Here is a 15229-nt window from a genome sequence, read left to right as displayed (position 1 = left end):
TGCTAAAAAACCTATCTGCAGGCCAAAGAAGTTTAGTCTGTTTTAATTTTGACCCTACTGACAAGTTGTGCAGGCCTGGCTTAGGGATTGAAGTCTAAGTGTTCTCCTCAGGAGGAAGAAAAGTTAAAAAAAAATAAAAAATGTTACCAATGGACAAATATAAATCAAGTAAGGAACAGAAAGCTTTTTCCCATACATAAATAAAAGGCAATAAAGAGCCATTTCTAAAGGCTTTGTTTGCTAAACATAATGTCGGGAAACATTATTTTTTTTGCTGTTAAGAGAATTAAAATAAGTGAATGAAGGTTTTTTTTTTTACTTTCTAATGAAAAAACTAGCCTTTGGTGAATTTGCTACAATACAATGATCAATTTTGATTCCAGAAGATTAATAATAGAACTCACTTTCCTTTTCTCACTTGGGAAGCAGAAGATTCCAGATGCCTCATATGTTCTCCAAAGCAGTTGATATGTTGAATTTGATTTGCTTAAAACCATTTCTCTTTTGTTACAATGGAGAGTGGTGAACTGAGAAGGGGTTATTGGAAAGGGACAATGATGAAAAAAATGAATAAAACATTTTAGTGACCAAAGGAAAGGTCTGAGACCTACTGTGGTTTTAACTTTTTGACTGTGTCACACAGGAAACAGTTCATTCTTTTTTCTTTGCTGCAGGTGGTTATGCCAAATGGAGGGCATATTTGGCCTTGCCTTCCAATTTACCATGACCAGCTAGGTAGCCTTGAAACTAATTTTCAAAAGTCATTAGGCCATGAAAATTCTGTCTTGCCATAATAAATATTATTCCAGCCACACTGGGATGGATCCCATGACATAATGGCCCATGTAGACATCCTCACTTGTTATTACTGCTCTTACACTCCAATTGGTTAAGAGAATTTGAGCACTTACTTACAGATAATATACAGACAATTTCCTTAAAGACATAGATTCCCATGGTAACTACCTCCCCCATCCCCCAAAGGAATTGAAAATTGAAGAAAAGAACACTCTATTTCTTTTAGATCTTTTATCTGGTTTTCATAAGGGCAATTATCTGGTTCCCTTCACCAGGTATCTGAAATTGTAGGAAGTTACTTCGAGCTATTATGTTCTACTTGAGAGCAAAAGTATGTATTGACTTATTAATGGAAGGTAAAGTTGGAGAATTTAGGGTCAGATTCTATAGGGCTTTGAATGAATACCAGAACAAATTTGGGTTTGATCCTACCATCTAGGCACTAGCAAACTAAGATATAACCTTTGTTTTGGACATAACTCTCTAAATCCTATGATCCTATGGGAGGAGTTAAGAAGATGGCACTCCACTCCTAAAAGATTGACAATCCTTGCCATAGGAAATAATAGTAATGATAACTAAGCCTTCAATAGTGTTTTAAGGTTTTAAAATATTTATGTATATTTGATTAATGGCACATTTGTCCCTCACTGTAGTCCTGAAGGCACATAATAGAGTTGTTCTTCTATAACAGTTTTACAGATGAGAAAACCATGATTCAGAGAAGTTAAAAGACTTGCTTAATTATCCCATTTTTATAGAAGATATGAGGGAACTGAGGGGACTGGTGAACATGTGTTGTGTGCTAGGGAATCCCCAAATGGAAGAGGCAAGGGAGTCTACTTCTGACATGTAATGGAAGAGTCCTGCTTCTTGATTTGGAGCATGTACAGAGACTCTGGACATGGTTCTGAAGGTCTTCTGACTATGTGGTGAAGAGATAGATTGTTGATTGGCTACTGAGCTAAAGCCAAAGTGAATGCAAAAGGCCAAAGAGAGACTCTTGCTCTTCCCCATTATAAGTTAGACATCATACTATAAGCTTGAGGGTGAGAAGGGACCTCCACAGGCAAAAGATGTGGCCTCTGAATACAAACCTCTGTGCTTGGCTTGTTGGGTATTTTTCTTTCCTGCTTTTAGGGAATATTTTGTTGTTGTTGAGTCATGATTGATTCTTCATGTTCCCATTTGGGGTTTTCTTGGGGCAAAGATACTGAAGTGATTTGCTGTTTCCTTCTCCAGATCATTTTACAGATAGAGAAACTGAGGCAAGCAGTGTTAAGTGATTTGCCCAGGGTCACACAACTAGTAAGTGTCTGAGGCCAGATTTGAGTTCATAAAAACGAGTCTTCCTGATTCCAAGCCCAGCAGTCTATCCACTGTGCCACCTAACTGCCCTCTTAGGGCACACAGAAGGCACTTAATAAAGGTTATTGAATGATTAAAGGAGTATCAGAGTCAACCTTGATCTTGTGAGTTTCAAAAAGTCAAAAAGAAGAGTGCTAAAAATCTGGGAGCTGAATTCCATGCCAGGGTTTGCCAAAAGCTGAGAAAGAAAAGAAAGCCATGAACAACCTGTGTGATCCAACAAATCCTGAGTGACTCAAGGGGGAGCTACAGAGATTCATTCATCAGCTATGCTGAATTTTGAAGGAAACATGAGAGAGAGAGTGCAATCTAGAAACTGCGTTAATTTTGAACCTATTATTTTCTCCAGAGATTGCAATGGGATAGAGGAGTGACCCTAAGTGCTGAGGGAAAGTGTCTTTCTGTTTGAGGTTTGCAAAGCATCTTTACATATGTTATCTCATTTGATCCAGTTCTTGGGATGATTGTTCTTTCTATAATATTTTTTAGCAAATTTTGCTTTGTAAAAGTTGATTAATATTAATTGGGTGAATGAAACTGAGGTATTAATCACTGGCAGTTAATACTGGGGAACACAAATCAGAAAGGGTAATGGAGTCAATAGCATTAGAAAATCACCCCCAAGTCTAGAATCCTGAGGAGGAGATGCAGGCTTGATGAGGGACCTGGTTGATATTAGGTGTTGGGATAAGGTTTCCCTCAATTTATGAAGACCACAAGGAAACTGAGGTTCAAAGATTAAGTGATTTGTGCATACTCACATAGCATGGAAAGTATCCAAAGCTCCTTGAACTAGGTCTCCTTAACTCCAAATCCAGCATTCTAGCCACTATACTATGCTGCCTTTTTATAAGGAGACATCACTGGGTGCCTTGATCAAGGAACTGATATGGGAAAAGTGGTGTTTTAGGAAAACTGTTTTAGAAAGGATGTATAGGGTAGAGTTATGGTAGCATAAAAAGGTGGTACTTAGTGTGAAGAGATCATCTGGTAATTTCCACATGCAATATTTTCTGTCTTTAGGTCAGAAGACCTGTGCTATAATTTATGTCACTCCCTTTTCTAATCCATTTTTCACACAGAAAACAAAATTTTATTCCTAAAGCACAGATCTGATCCTGTTCAGTAAATTCCAATGACTTGATATGACTGCTAGGATCAAAAACAAACTTCTCTGTTAGGCAATTACAGTCTTTTATCTTAGTTCCATCCTATTTTTCTAGTCTTATTATATACTATTCCACTTCATGCACTCTTTGGGTCAGTCAGTTCTTGCTGTTTCTCACATACCATATTCCATTTACTCATCATTTTTATTATTCCTCTTATTTGCATAGATAAATTACAAACGGGACCTCAATCTCATCAATAGCTGTTATCTTCAATGTGGAACCCTTGGAGTGATCACAAAGTGTGGGTGATCTATCAATCAGAGGTTGGGGAGATGGATTGTATCCCACCCTTTCCTGTCATAGCTAGTTGTGTGCTTTTCTCAAACAATTACACCATGTCTTCAGCAATCCTGTTCCACCTTCAACCAGAGCTGGCTGTCCAAGGCTATACCAGACATGGCCCCTCAGGGCAGGAAGGACATAACCTAAAGCTACACCAGGCACTAGCAGCAGCCACATCAGCAACTTTCCACCTTAACCACTTCACTGCCAGCATTTTCACATCCTCTTCACAGATCATCATAGTGTAGCACCAATGCAATATTTATAGCACCAACAGTCATGATAAAATATACCTGAATAGTGCTTGATTGAAAAATATAACAGTCTCCATATAGAAGACAGAAGCAAAACATTTATTTGGATACCAGAAAACCAAATCCATCATAGTAACATAGAAGTTAATGTACCACAACATAGCAGAGAGCCACACCATCCTTTAGCCTTCCCACAGACCAACACAATCCTAGCTGTCACAGCAGGTGGCAAAAACCAACTTTTACTCACAAGCCTGTCTCCCTCAAAAGCCTGCTCTCCCCCTAACCATCTAGTCTACCTCTGACTCCTAGCTTCCTGTGGGCTCTGCTCTACCCTTCAGCAAACTCCTCCCACCACAGGCTGCATATGATTACCTTCAGCCTATTAGGGGGCAGAATTTATTTTCAAAACAGGGAAGGTCTTCAAATTCCTTTACCATTACACATAGCAGTAGGCTCGGTGTTCTGGGGGCAGTAAGCAGTAAAGAACCCACCTGCACCACCACCACATTTCATTTTTTGTTGGGAAAGCTGTAAAATGAAATGACAAAAAAATTTTGAATTTCAATTATGCTATCTTTCTTCCCAAACCTACCCCTCTTCTAAACTATCCTAATTCCTTAGGAGTTATCATTATCTTCCCCTGATCATCACCCTCTCCCTTTTTCTTAAGTCCTAATTCAATATAAACTAATCTCTTCAAAGACATGGGTAATTTCTTTTTTGTTGTTGTTAAATTAAATTTTATGTTTATTTTTAGCTTATATCATTCATTTCCACAAGATTTTGAGTTACTAATTTTCTCCCCGTCTTTCCCCTACCCACCACCCCAAAACAGCAAACCCACTATATACTCCTTCCCCCAATCTGCTCTCTCCCATATCCTCCCCCATACCCCCTCTGACTTTCCCGTAGGGCAAGGTGGATCTCCATACCCCAGTGCTTGTATATCTTATTTCCCAGTTGCATGTAAATAATAATAATAATTTTCTAAACATTTGACTTTACAGCTTTGAATTTCAGATTCTTTCCCTTCTTCCTTCATCACCCACCCTGACTGGGAAGATAAGCAATTCCATATAGGTTGTGCATGTGTAGTTATGCAAAACATTTCCATAGTGGATATATTGTGAAAGACTGACTATATTTCGCTCCATCCTATCCTGCCCCCTCACTTGTTCTTGGGTAATTTCTTAATTACCAAAGCTAATGGCTTTTTTTTTTCATCCCTCCTTAGTTTTACCTCTGTGAAAACCTACTCACCCTTTCTCCATAGAATAGGCTGATTTAAGAACAATTTGCTCCAAAGACCATGAAAGTGGACGAAGGAGGCGCTGTGGAGCACTTAGAGCTTGGTCAAACATCTGCATCCAGGGCCACCCTATCATCCTGACTTTGGTCTTACCACAGGACTGTTATGACTCTGGAAGAAAGAGTAAGGCAGGTGACTTTGTGTAACCGTGTCTTACTTAAATCCAATTCATGGGCAAGTCAATGTGATGTCATTGGTCCTCTTCTGAATAAGGGACAAACAAAACACTCTGATTCTAAACATTCACTCTCCTCTAGAGGTATGTTTGGCTGTTACTTCGCTCTTGCATCTCTTGTCCCACCCATCTGATCACTCCTCAGTTTCTTCTGTTAGATTATCATTTATACCATAGCCCCTAACTATGGGTATACTTAGGTGTTTTGTTCTGGCCTATGGGAGGAGCAGTACCTTTTTTTATACAGCTTTGGTTAGTTTCCTTTCAATGAATTAGGAAGATCATTCTCAAGATCATGATTAATGAATTAGGAACCCAAGGAACCTTAAGGTATAAAAGGCTAAAATTATGGGAAATTGGTGTCAGTAGGTTTGCAGAATCCTTACTACTCTTCAGGCATACCTTTTTAACCTGGTGTGGCCACTTGCCATAGTGAATGCAAAGACGAAGGACAAATAGGTAGTCATTTTCTCTGAATTATATCTCTCTTTTTTAAACTTAGGAATTGTAGTCTTTGTACTTTGCTTTCAGTAAAGTCATTTCTATTTTATTTTATGGTCCATTAGAGTCTCATTGAATTCTGGTCATGAGCCTTAATCACTGGACTACCCTGAGTTAGACTTGCCCCAGAATATTTGTCATGGTTGGCAGGGATTGTTTGCAATGACCTCATAGTTAAATTCATTGTTAAAAGAGGGGAAGGGTAATGTGGAATAAATAGAGCTTTGGATGGTTTGGACAGGACCCTGGCATACTGTGGATATAGCTAAGGTTTTATGATCCCGAGAGGCAGAGCCAAGGTGGAGAAGGGATAGGTATCAATGTAGGAGTGATGTTCTTGTCTACAAACTCCTAACAGACCTAGAAAATGCACTGAACCAAATTCTGATGGTGAAATCCAGAAGTCCCAATGAGTCCTTTGTTCATGCTGGCCCAGCATAAGGAGACAGTCAGGGAGATGTTTCTGTACTGGATTTTGGGGACAGACCTGAAGTACTCCAGTGCCCAGGGAGAGGCTATGCATCAGGGCAAGAGGAGGTCTCAGATCCTCACTGGGGCAAACCCAGCCCAAGCTGGAGACTACAACAGGGCCAGGTGCCACCTGGCAGCTTTGTTGCTCACTAGCTAATAATGGGTGATAGGTGTAGGGGAGAATGAGAAGGGAGAGTTCTACCCCTTCAGGGTAGGGAGGCTTTGGGCTATGTACAGAGAAAGAAGAAAGTTCAGAAGCCAGCACCAGCAGCAGCTAAGGCAAAGACAACAGTGTGTGAGACTCAGACCTAACGCACAATGTAGGGTCTCACTCGCCATGTTTAACCCAGCCCACAGAACTTGCCTGAATGGAAACCTGCGATTGCGCTGCTCTGAATTAAGGGGAAGAGTTCAGCAGCAGTCAACTATTGCTCAGATCCAAACCCAGATTAAGAACCCATAGAGTTCAGACAGGGGTGGGGCACAGCAATCAGTTTGTGAATCCATATGTCTAGCAAACATTATTAGAGGATTTATTTTTCCTGTGTTTTCATTGTGGGAATGGGGTTGGCATTGGGATGGGACAGAGAGAAGACAGTCCTTGGCTGATTGAAACAAAGTTTTTTTTAAAAAAGAAAACTTTTTTTTTTTAAAAAAAGAAAACTTTTTAAATTGATAAATGGTCAAAGGATATTAACAGGTAGTTTTCCAATGAAGAAATCAAAACAATTTATAATCACATAGAAATGTTCTAAATCATTATTGATTAGAGAAATGCAAATTTAAACAATTTGAGATATCATTTTACACCTACCAGATTAGTTAAAATGATAGAAGAAAGTGACAAGTGCTAGAGGGGACATAGAAAAATTGGGACACTAATTCACCACTGGTGGAATTGTGAAATGGTCCAACCATTTTGGAGAACAATCTGGAATTATGCTAAAAGAGTTATTAAACCCTTTGACCCAGCAATACCATTACTAGGCTATTTCCAAAGATGATTCGGGGTAAAAGGAAAAGAACCTATATCTTCTAAAATGTTTATAGCAGCTCTCTTTGTAGTGGCAAAGAACTAGAAATTGTAGGGATGCCCATCAATTGGGGAATGGCTGAACAAGGTGTGGTGTGTGGTCGTGATGGAATACTACTGTGCTATAAGAAATAATGAGCTAAATGCCTTTTGGAGGGCAATTGGGGTTAAGTAACTTGCCCAAGGTTACAGGCTAGTTTTTTCTGTGGGGGTGTTGTGTCTGAACTCAGGTCCTCCTGCCTCCAGGGCCTAGTGTTTTACTCACTGCGCCACCTAGCCACCCTGAGCTAAATGATCTTAGAAAGGCATGGAAAGATTTGCATGAAATAATGAAGGGTGAAATGAGCAGAATCAAGAGAACATTGTATATAGTAACAGCAATATTGTTTTAAGAAAGATTTTGAGTGAATAAGCTATTTTTCTATTATAAATACACAAATTAACTTATAAAGGACATATGAAGAAGATGGTATCTGCATCCAGAGAAAGAACTGATAAATAGAAGTATGTAAAAATAATTTTACACATATATATCTATTAGTGTCTAATGGTAGCCATCTCTAGGGCAGGGGTAGAGGGAGGGAAGAAAAAAAGAAAAACATTTACATGATAATTTTGGCACTTTAGAAAGGAAATAAGTTGTGCATAGAAGATTTGCAGTTTCATTAATCAGTTGTCTTTTTTATTGTACTGTTATGGAAATACATGTTTTATTCCATAAGTTAAACATTTAAAAAAAAAAGAAAACTTGAGAACTCTGATCAACACAATGACCAACTACAATCCTGGGGATTAAACATGCAGCTTACCTCCTGAGAGACAGGTGATGAACTCAGAGCATAGACTAAGACATTTTGTTTTTAGACATAGCCAATGAGAATTTTTTGTTGTGCTTAGCTAACATACTTATAACAGGGAATCTTGCTTTCTCAAGGTGGGAGGGAAGAGGGAAGTGGGAGGGAGAAAAAACTGTTCTTTGATAATAAAATATATTTTTAAAATAAAAGGTTATATAGTTTTTACATAGCCTTATTAAGGCTCTATATTCTTCTCAATGGCACAAGAAAAGGGCTTCCACTGATCCTCAGGGCTAAGTGTGATAGATGCTTAAGAAGCTTCCCAGAAAAAGTAAAGCCAAACATTTCTTGGTTCTTATTGATGGTTTTAGAAAACCTGAATCACTATGATAAGGAAAATAATGATAAATTGTGCTTGTATATTTGGCAGTTAGAGGTAGAGGTGATATTTAAGGACCATGTCTTGAAGGGAAAGGAATACCTTATGCATACAATAATTACACAAGTGAAAAAGGCAATGCCAGTGAGGGTGGAAACTGATAGACTGAAGACTGAAAGCATGATCTCTGACCCAGAATTTTTGCTGGAGAATGTGTTAAACTCCATGAAGATGTATAAGTATTATATAACATCAATTTGTGACTATTTATGTTACATATTTTTAATTATATAGTTTATATATTTATAATTACATATGTATATAGAGATTCTATAATATATACAGATACACATCTTTGTATATACTATATGGAGAGGTCTGCATAGATATATATGATTTGATTTTTTCTTTTAGACATGGCCCATGAAGAAATCTATTTTGTTTGACTGCACATATTTGTTAATAGGGTTTTTCCCCCCTTTTATTCTCAATTTGAGGTTAGGGAGAGTGTATAGATTTTTGTCCATTGAAAAAAAATTTAATTAAAAAAAAAAGAAATATACCCCCAAAGGTTCTGAGGCAGGATTTACTCTCAAGTCTTTGTGATTCCAAGTTCAGCAATCTAAGCGCTGTACCATCTAGCTGCCTCTAAAACCCTGTATGGTCCTCAGTGCGTGCATTAACCTCCTCCGAGGCATAGACTTTGTAGTGACCCAGCAGTGAGACCGCTAGGCAGCCCCAACCTGCCGGTCGGGATTCTGCCGCAGGCCTTGTGCCCCCGCCTCCTCCTCGTGTTTTCCTCTACACTCCTGGGCACATAGTATGATCATTAGGTGTTCAGTTTCCCAACAACTTTCTATGGAAAATCAAGGGAAGTGGCCCATGGTTGCTGTGAGTAGCTTTGAAGAGCAGTTCACTTTTACAGAAGCTTGATCAAGGTACCATCATCATGAGACCCTCCAGATCAGGACTCCAGCAGAGTTCCTCTATCTCGTCTTGATCAATCAGTGGAGGCTATCTTTCCATTTTTCCTCTGCCATCTGGGAAGTAGCAGAAGGCCAACATCAAATCATGGTTGGATTTAAGCCTACGGATGTGCCCCCAACAGCCACTGTAAAGTTCTTTGGAGCTGGCACTGCTGCCTGCATCGCTGACCTCATCACCTTCCCCCTGGACACAGCCAAAGTCTGGATACAGATTCAAGGGGAGAGCCAGGGGGCTTTCTGAGCTTCTTCTACCATTGCCCAGTATCTGGGTGTCATGGGCACCATTCTGACCATGGTCAAGACTGAGGACCCTGGCAGTGTACGATGGGCTGGTGACTGGGTTGCAACGCCAGATGAGTTTTGCCTCTGTTTGCATTGGCTTCTATGACTCTGTCAAGCAGTTCTACGCCAAGGGAATCTGGGAATTCCGGAACCTGGCTATAATATTCCTAGGAGTTTTCTTTTTGGGATCCTTTTCAGGAGGTGATTGGTGGATTCTTTCAACCTCTGTTTTGCCTTCTGGTTATAAAACATCAGGGCAGTTTTCTTTGAGAACTTCCTGGAGGATGATTTCTAGGTTCTTACTTTGATCATGGCTTTCAGGTAGTCCAATAATTTTAAAATTCTCTCTCCTGGATCTATTTTCCAGGTCAGTGGTTTTACCCATGAGATATTTCCCATTGCCTTCTATTCTTTCATTTGTATCTGTTTAACAGCATCTTGATTTCTCATAAAGTCATTAGCTTCCATTTGCTCCAATCTAATTCTGAAGCAATGATTCTCCTCAGTGAGCTTTTGAGATTCTTTTTCCATCTGGCAAATTCGGCTTTTTAAGGCATTCTTCTACTCATTGCCTTTTTGAGCCTCTTTTGCCATTTGAGTTAGTCTGTTTTTTAAGGTGGTGTTTTCCTCAGTCAGGCTGTTGACTCTCATTTCATAATTTTCTTGCATTGTTCTCATTTCTCTTCCCAATTTTTCCTCCACTTCTCTTATCTGCTTCTTAAAGTCCTCTATGGCCTGTAACCAGCTTGTATTTTCCTTGAAAGCTTTTGGTGCAGGAGTTCTGACTTCACTGTCTTCCTCCTGTTCCATGCTTTGCTCCTTTTAGTCCCCCAAATAGGAGTCTAATGTTGGAATCTTCTGTCTGCTTTGTTTCCTTTGCCTGGTCATGTCACCCCTCAGTCACTTGACTCCTGGGCTTTTAGCCACAGTAGGACTCTGCCACCAGACAGGGGAGGTTTTGTCCCAAACACCTGGGTTTTCTCAGCTGCTGGAGATATTAGATGGGTGCCTCTCTGAGGCCTTCACACTCTGACACACACCCCAGGACCTCCACCCTAGACTGCAATCCAGATCCAAGCAGGTTAAAGCAAGAGCGATTACCCCTCAGATTGGTGCTTGGTCCCCCTACACTCTGCAAGCCAGGAGCTAAAGCTGCCACTTGGTGCTGGATGGCTGTGCTGGGGTTTCAGTGGCTTCTTGCCCTGGGGGCAAAAGCCACGCACTCCCACTCACTGGTTCCCAAAGTCCAGACTGCACTGACCTCTCACTTTGTCCTTCACATCTATATCTGGAAACGGCCACAGCTGCTTCTGATCTGGAGTCCCTCCAGCTGGTCAGGCCCGCCCTGGGGTTAAAGTCTTGGCGTGGAGCAGGGCTCCGCTCCCAGAGCCCTGCGCTGGTTGATTCCTGCCGGCCTGTCAGGCTGCCCTCAGCGGGAGGTTAGCTTCTCTGTGTCATTTTGTGGGTTCTACAGCTCCAAAGTTTGTTTAGAGTTCCCTTTTACATGGAATGGGGAAGGTGGAAGCCGGAATAGCGGGGAGGTCGTGCTTCTACTCCGCCATCTTGACTCCGCCCCCCCCCCTGTTATTGGGATTCTTTTTTTTTTTATTAGTGGTTGCCTGTATTCTAATTCATACTATTTGAAGTTATAATTATGTAACATATGGTAATTGGTCCCAGTTCAATGAAAATATACCTTGCTAATTCAAATAATGATACCACTTCACGGGATTTATTATACACACTAATTGGACAGTCCTATGTGCTTTTAATTAGCTGGATTGAAAAACTACTGAAAATTAGTTGGATTAAATAGAGCCTATGCCTTAGATAGGCTGAAGAATAACTCCTTTCAGCTATCGATTTTCAATATGTAATATTTGTTCTCACATTTTTTTTACAGAAGGAGTTAGTTATTTTTCTAAAATTCTTTTTTTTGAATTTCTTTTTTTTTTACTTTTTAAAAAAGTTTTTTATTGATTTTTTTTTTACTCCTCCACTATTTTTCAATATATCTCCTCTGCATTGAACTTTCTCTTGTAAAAAAAACAAAACTGACCAAATACTGCCACAGAGACTTGATGGCATATTCACTGATCTGAACCTGTAGTCCCTCATCTTTCTTTTTTTTTTAAACTTTAATTTATTAATTTGTTTGTTTCCTTTTAGTTTACAGGATTCAATTCAAATTAGACAATTTTCTAAAATTTAACAAAGTCAGCTTAAAAACTATCTACTGAAGGGGGACAATTCTTTTTAATGCAATGGCAAGCAGTATGTTGAATGTATGGAATTCTAAAGAAAAGGAAGTGATTCTGAAGAAAGAAGGAAAAGGCTTAGATGAAGAAGTACAAAGAAAGGGGGGGGACTAAAAAGAGATCTGTAAGAATCAAATGCTAACAAAATAGCAATTATTTTCTAATTCTGTGCTTTCACCACTGTGGATACTTCCTCTACCAACAAGGATTGTAGCTCCTCTATACCTGAATTGATAAGTTTGAGAGTTTCTCTGGTGGAAAAATCCATCACCCTCTGGTCATTCTGATGATTTCGTTTGGAATATTAACTTCCTTCAAGGCTCAGGTCAAAGGGCACCGCTTAACAGACATATTCACTGATTCCCCAAGTTGTTGGTGTTCCCCTTCTCCATCACATTGCTTTCTAATCATGTGAGTATTTGTCTCTGTGTATGAGATACAGACCCCAGGTGTAATACAAATACATATAATGTAAATAGGAATTATACATGTAAGTAAATACCAGAGATAGGTATGAGTGGGTAGGAGGAGTCCCTCACTGTAATAGTAATGGGAATTTGAAGACCTTCCCTGCCCCTTAATAAGCTTAAGGGAATTTGAAGACATTCCCTGCTTTGAAAATATACTCTGCCCCCTAATAGGTTGAATGTAATCACATGGAGCCTGTGTTGGGAAGAGTTTGCTGGAGGGTGAAGCAGAGCCGACAGGAAGCTGGGAGTCACAGCAAGCTAGACTGGAGGGAGGACAATTTGCTTCTGAGGGAGACAGATAGGCTTGTGAATAAATATTGATCTTGTATTGGTTTGTGGGAAGGCTAAAGGATGGTGGTTGCTCACGGTGTTGTTGTGGCTTATTAACTTCTTTGCTACTATGATGGAATCAGCTTACTGGTTTGGGGATTTGGTTTTCTGGTATCTGAATAAATGTTTTTGCTCCTGTCGTCTATATGGAGAGTCTGTTATATTTTGTGATTGAGCACCATGCAGGTATATTTATAGTGACCATAGGCACTGCGAATATTGCACTGGTGCTACACTCACTCCCTGATTATTCTCATTCACCATTAAACCACTGTAAGGGAAAATAGGTGTGGGTAATGGATTCTGGCTGAGGGAATCCAGATGTCTGCTGCTAAAGGATTCCAACAGGTCTCCAGGCTCAAATCCCTTTCCTCTTTTCTGCTTTTATGCTGAGTTTTGACTTGCTAATAACACTGGCAGAGTGGAATATAACTTGCTTCATATTATTAATTATCCCCTGCCTATTGCTTCTCCTGCTTATTCCCTCTAGCTGGCTAAGAAAAACTAAAGTGAGCTGACCCCTAGTTTGTGATGTTCCAGGAAAAAAAAAATCACTTCAGTGACTCCCTGGGTGGGAAGAGGACAGATGGATTCCCACTTTTATCTGAAATAGCCTTCTTTGTAACCTCTATCATTATAAATAACCTCACACACAAAACAAGGTTGTAAATGGGAAATGAAAGAGGATGGATAGAACACACAAGGGGAAAGGACTGACCTGCATTTTGCATTGGAGAGAAAGAGGAGCCAAAACCAAATGTTTCTGACAGCAAGTGGTTCAGTTTCCCCAGTTCAGCCTTGGACCTTTGTGGAGAGGGGAGCCAGTGATTTTGGAGGAATAGTTCAGTTAAAGGGGTACTATTTTCCCTAAATCTGAGACAGAGGGGAGTTCATTTCATCCAATAATTGGTCAATCTGCTACATTCTTCCAGCAAAGGCTAATAGAATCCTGATCCAACCCTAACCCATCACCATGGTTTCTCCAATACATGGCCAGATTCCAAGATCAAGAAACACACATATTTCCATACAATTATATGTGTGTGTATGTTTATTGAATATATATATATATATATGTAAATAAAACTCCTTAGAGACTGTTTCACAGCCATACAATAACACTAGTCGACTACTAGTATTAAAAACTTGGATCTTTGTTTCTGGGAGAAATTTGGGGTCAATAGAGAAGTTTGACAAGTTCCTAAAAGTTAAAAATAAGCATCATTCAGAGGGCAATGGAGAGCTGCATGGTGGATGTGAGAAGACTGCAACATAGAACAAACAAGAAACTTTGAAGGAGAAGCAGTGTAGAGGTTATCATCAGAAAACTATGACTGAAAAAGAAAATTAGACTGGTTGTGTGATGAGAGCAAGAGACAACCAGTGGACAGACAGCCTGTGATTTACTAGTATCTTTATGAAACTAGGAGAGAGCAACAGTGAACAGACAACTTATAGTGAACTTATAGGAAAAAATGGATGAGTCACAAATATGACAAGGAAGGAAGCAAGGAAGAAAACATGTATTTTAATGTGCCTACTGTGTGCCAGAAACTGTGTGAAGCATTTCAAAGATATTATCTTCTTTGATACTCCAAACAGCCCTGAGAGGTAGGTGCCATTATTATGCTCATTTTACATTTGAAGAAACTAAGGCAAACAGAGACTTGGTGACTTGCCCAGGGTCACACAGCTAAGTGCCTAAGTCTAGATATAAACTCAGGTCTTTCTGACTCCAGATCCAGTTCTTTCTCCACTGGGTCACTTAGCTGTCTGTCTCCATGGGTTTTGAATTACATTGTTGACAGGAACATGTATCCCAATGAGATCACAGATCCATTGGTATGTTTTAAAAATGTACTTGTCTGTGTACTTGATATTTAGCTTCTAGCATAATAATAATATAATATAACAATAGCTTCTAGTATAATAATAATGTCTAGTATTTTTTATATCACTTTAAAGCTTAGAAAGCTTTTTACTTATGTTAATTCTATTTGCCCCTCACCACAACCCTGTGAGGATTTTTTTTAACAGATAGAGAAATTCAAGATCAAAGAGGTTAAGGGACTTGCCCAGGGTCACACAGCTAGTGTTTGAAGCAGGAAGCTCTTAACTATTGAGCTATCTAGCAGCCTCCAGTAGGATGTAAGTTCCTTAAAATCAGCAGCTGTTTGGGGTTTTGTTTTTTGTATCTCTTGTGCACAGTGCCATACTTAGCAGGTGCTTAGTAAATATTTAGTGTACTGAATTTACAAGCCACAGAAAATGAAATTTTTCATGGAGATTATGCAAAACACCAGAACAACATTCTGTAACTTTGTGTAATCACTAGGGACTGAGCAGCCATTTTGGATAGAG

Source organism: Petaurus breviceps, unplaced genomic scaffold (genome assembly GCF_028583685.1).
Source record: "Petaurus breviceps papuanus isolate PSGF00001 unplaced genomic scaffold, PetGlider_PUasm1.0 76, whole genome shotgun sequence".
Classification (NCBI taxonomy): domain Eukaryota; kingdom Metazoa; phylum Chordata; class Mammalia; order Diprotodontia; family Petauridae; genus Petaurus; species Petaurus breviceps.
Note: the sequence above shows the minus strand (reverse complement) of the source record.